This window comes from Durio zibethinus, chromosome 13 (genome assembly GCF_047325235.1).
Source record: "Durio zibethinus cultivar Kanyao isolate XHJ-2024 chromosome 13, ASM4732523v1, whole genome shotgun sequence".
Classification (NCBI taxonomy): Eukaryota; Viridiplantae; Streptophyta; class Magnoliopsida; order Malvales; family Malvaceae; genus Durio; species Durio zibethinus.
In genome coordinates this window covers 21,214,362-21,219,171 of record NC_143174.1, presented here as the reverse complement: position 1 = coordinate 21,219,171, position 4,810 = coordinate 21,214,362, and the positions used below count along the sequence as shown (strand labels likewise).

At 37.3% G+C, this 4,810-nt stretch overlaps 1 pseudogene across 1 annotated transcript; it reads left to right on the top strand.

Moving 5' to 3' along the window:
• The first annotated feature begins 317 nt into the window (after positions 1-317).
• Positions 318-3,994, top strand: LOC111304126 (thermospermine synthase ACL5-like; annotated as a pseudogene). The gene is made up of 10 exons (XR_016326885.1): positions 318-472; positions 756-822; positions 937-1,031; positions 1,259-1,360; positions 1,443-1,531; positions 1,632-1,788; positions 1,891-1,966; positions 2,051-2,109; positions 2,225-2,361; positions 2,454-3,994. The product of XR_016326885.1 is annotated as a thermospermine synthase ACL5-like (transcript).
• Positions 3,995-4,810: the final 816 nt, after the last annotated feature.

Here is a 4,810-nt window from a genome sequence, read left to right as displayed (position 1 = left end):
TCTCATTACTTGATATAATGCTGCCAGCTTAGACCATTGATGAGGTTACCATTTTCATGAACCATGTACGATGATAATTGGACTGAGGCAGTAATGTGACAGAATCATTGCCCGTTTTAGGGAAAAAGAAAACCTTAATTTCTCTTTACAGAGTGCTATAAAAGACATATCCTTGGCGTTACAATCCTCACACTTTACCACCTTTTGCTCTTCTTCTGTTCTTTGTTTGCTTTGTCTCAAGAAGTTGTCTTTCTTTTCTTCGACCTTTTTGTGGGAGTTTTAGTTTACAGATTTGAATTCACTAAACTATTTTGGTCATGGGTGAGGCTGTTGAGATCTTCTATCCAAATGGTATCTATAAAATTTGCAATGGAACGACAAAACAAAGTCTTGATGATGAGAGTCACCAGTTTGATTCTTGGTATGAAGAAACCATTGATGAAGATCTCAAATGGTCCTTTGTATTGAGAAGGTTTAAGCCAAAACTTGTCCATTAGCCTAATAATTCATTATCTCAAATAAGGAAAGATAAAAAAGAAGGGCCAATAATTAATTTGTTCTTAAAAGCTTTCAAAGCAATTCTATATTGTTTTTTATGATATCATTTTAGTTTCCATAATTTGATCTTTAAGGCCAAGCAATCAGATTGCATAACCATTGATATTTATGTACGTAACCCAAGCCATAATAAAAACAAAGAAATTTTGGTTTCTTTATTTGACTGATAGTTGAATCTCTTGGATCTCTCTCAACAGTGTGCTGTATAAAGGCGCAAGTGAGTACCAGGATATAGCTCTTTTGGACACCAAACGTTTCGGAAAGGTACGTATACCTATAGCCATAGATTTGTTTCGTCCTTCAAACTCATTCAAGCAACATACATTTAATTTTCTCTTCTAATTGCTTTTGTTAAAAAGTGTATGCTTGGATATATAGGTGTTGGTGATTGATGGAAAGATGCAGACTGCCGAAGTTGATGAGTTTATCTATCACGAATGCTTAATTCACCCATCTCTTTTATTTCACTCAAAGTAAGTTTTTTTGGTGGGTCGGTCTGGTTCAGGACTCCCATTGCCATTTATCTGCTCTTTTAACGTTTTCTTTTGTTTATTTACTTATGTTGACCGTTACTAGTCATCAGCTTGACTAAGTAATGACCGGGCCACATGATCTGTAAAGTACCGCATAATATAAAGCTTAAAGGGGAAGGCTAGGCTTTAATGAACTGATGACAGGTATTTTCTTACCAATTCTGCAGCCCTAAAACGGTGTTTATAATGGGAGTGGGGAAGGGTCTGCTGCAAGGGAAGCACTCAGGCATAAATCTATTGAAGGAGTTGTCATGTGTGATATCGACCAGGTAACTTTTGGTTGATTCATTTTCTGCATATTGCCACTCAATTTGATGACACCATCTGATAATTCTATGCTACTAAATGCAGGAAGGGGTCAATTTCTGCGGCAGATTCCTGACCGTGAACCGAGATGCATTTTGCAACAAAAAGCTTAATCTTGTTACTAATGATGCCAAGTGAATATTTGAGCTATTTGATGTGATTTGCTTCAAAGGAATTTGCCAAATGTCACATTGTTTTGCCATTGGAAGTTAACTAAGTGCATATATTATTCAGGGCGGAACTGGAGAAGAGGAATGAGAAATATGATATCATAGTTGGAGACTTGGCAGATCCTGTTGAGAGCGGGCCTTGCTATCAACTTTACACAAAATCATTCTATGAGAAAATTCTTAAGCCTAAGCTCAATGAAAATGGCTTTTGTGTTACTCAGGTTGGTTTTCTCTTGTGTAGAGCCATCTTTTTTTTATTTTTTTTTCTTAAACATCAGAATGAAACAAATATCATGAAATCTAGGACAATTTCTATTCTATAGGCCAGCCCGGCTGGTATTTTCACTCACAAGGAGGTCTTCTCTTCCATATACAACACAATCAGACAGGTTTTCAAGCGTAAGTTTTCTCAATCAACTCAAATTTCTATACAATAGATTGAATAATAACACTAAAATCATGGTTTTCTTCTGTGTTATGCAGATGTGATGGCATACACAGCACATGTGCCATCTTTTGCAGATACCTGGGGATGGGTTATGGTAAGGAAATTATGTTCAAATTTGTGAGGTTACATAGATTAATTTCTTGCATCTTGTTTAGCTTTTAATTTCTTACATCTTGTTTAGCTTTCTCTAACTATATTTGCTTTAACAGGCCTCAGATCAACCGTTCTCCATTGGTGCTGAGGAAATTGACAGGAGGATTGCAGAAAGAATAGATGGTGAATTACTCTACTTAAATGGCGCTTCATTCCTTTCCTCTGCAACCATGAATAAGACTGTTTATTTATCGTAAGTTCACGGTTATACTATTATAATGTTTTGATTTAATTTCTTGTTTAAAAACTTTTAGCAAATTGAGATGGTTAAACTGCTTGTTTCAGGCTGTTGAATGAAACTCATGTTTACACTGAGGAAGATGCAAGATTTATACCTGGACATGGGTTGGCTATGTTGCGCCTGAAGCAATAATCACAACAATACAGAAGCAATAGACAACAATCAATAATCAAATATGCAGGAAAAATAAAGCACACTAAGATTTATGTGAAAAACCCTCCAGTGTAGAGGGAAAAAATCACGGGCCACCAGAAAAATCTTCACTATCAAATAATAGTTATACAAAGTTCTTCTCTAACTAAAACTAGAGCTAATCAACAACTAGAGAAACAATTGAGGAAATCTCACCAAATAAGTGACTCAACAAATACACCCTGGATTTGTTCCTAGAGAGCTTTAAACCCGATCTTCACCGTTCAGAATGTAGAACTCTGAATCATAAACCTCCTGACAAGGTTCCAACTCAATCGGACCACGGATCGACTTTCGTTCAATCAACTCTCCCTTCTTCTTTTTCTCTCTCTGTTTTTCTTGGCTTTTCTTCTTTTTCTGCTTGGTTTTCGACACACGCTTAAAACAACCCCACCTCTTTTTTATTAAGTAGCTAGGGCTCTGTGTAAAATAAAAGATCAAGACCCATGGCCTTTACTTGGTCCAAAACCACTTACATGGGACTGGACCCCATTTTCCTAACAATCTCCTCCTTCAGCCCCATTAGGAGAAGATTCATCACCATAGCAGTTTCATTTGGAACTTACCTTGGCCAGGGAACTCATTCCGGTCAAGTTACTGCAAAGCTCAAGCTTTTCCCTGGAAAGTTTAACAAGATCATAAGTACCATTCTTTCACAATGACTCCATCTCTTCTTTCATTGCTTTTAACCAGTGTTCTCTATCCGGAGTAGCCTACACATCTTTAAAGCTTTCTGGCTCTCCTTCACTGGTAACTAAAATAAAATCTGAACTTGGATACCTGGTAATGGCCTGCGCTCTCTAGTAGATCTCCTGGGCTGAGACTCTACATCACTTGATACCGAAGGTAGCTCCTCCTGTTCAACACTCTTAGGTAGAGAGGATTGCTCCCTCTGCTCAAAACTAATAGCATCTGGCTCATCACCAACTGTAGCTGGCTCATTCATATCCCCAAGTTCTATTTTTTGCTCATTTTCACCATCTGTGGCTCTTTCCTGTGAAATTCCTGTCGGTGTTGAAACATCACACTCAACAGTAACCTGTGTAGTCTTTTCATTTTTCTCAAAGTTTGCTATGGTTTCTTTTTCATGAAAGACCACATCCCTGCTTCTGACTGTCTTTCTCTTTACTGGATCCCATACCCTGTAGCCAAATTCTTCATCACCATATCCTACAAATACACACTGTGTAGCTTTACTGTCAAGCTTTGATCTCTTCTCTTTCGACACAGGCATGAATGCTTTACACCCAAAAACTTTCAAGTGAGAGTATGAAGTATCTTTCCCTGTCACACTCTTTCTGGAATGTCAAAGCCCAAAGAAACTGATGGTGACCTGTTAAGTAAATAACAAGCTGTGTTGACTGTTTCACCCTAGAATGGCTTTGGTAATTTTGCCATCCTCAACATACATCTGACTTTTTGCATAATGGTGCAATTCATTCTTTCAGCTATACCATTATGCTGCTTTGTTCCAAGTTCTGTCCTCTCATGCCTGATCCCATGCTTTGAGTAATACTCTTCAAAGCCTTTAGATGTGTATTCTCCACCATTATTAGTTCGAATACACTTCAAGGGTAACCCTATCATCCTTTCAACCATGGCATGAAAATTTTGAAAATACTGCAGTACCTGACTTTTGTATTTCAACATATACACCCAAGTCTTACGTGAAGCATCATCAATAAAAATAATAAAATATCTACTACCACTTAATGACTCAACCTCAATGGGACCACATACATCAAAATAAATTAATTCCAATCTATTTTCTTTTCTCTGAGAACTTTTACGAAAAAAAACTCTATGATGCTTACCAAACAAACAATAATCACATGAATCGAGAGACATACCTTTGGTCAAGGGAATGAGAGATTGCCTTGCCAAAACATGTAACCCTTTTTCACTCATGTGTGCCAGCCTCCTGTGCCACAAGTTTGCTGAAGCATCATTTTCAACGGTATTTACCTAGTTACCGTTCAATTGCATCCATGTCTTATACATTGTACAGCATAATTTTTCCCTTGTAACTACCATAGATCCTTTAAGAAGCTTTCACTATCCATTCTTTTGTCGATTTTCATATCTTTCCTTATCAAGGACATTAATAGCAAGCAAGTTCATTCTCATATCTGGAATGTGTCTAACATCCCTCAAAGTCAACATGCAGCCTGTACTAGTTTATACAATAATATCACCAATCCCAACAATC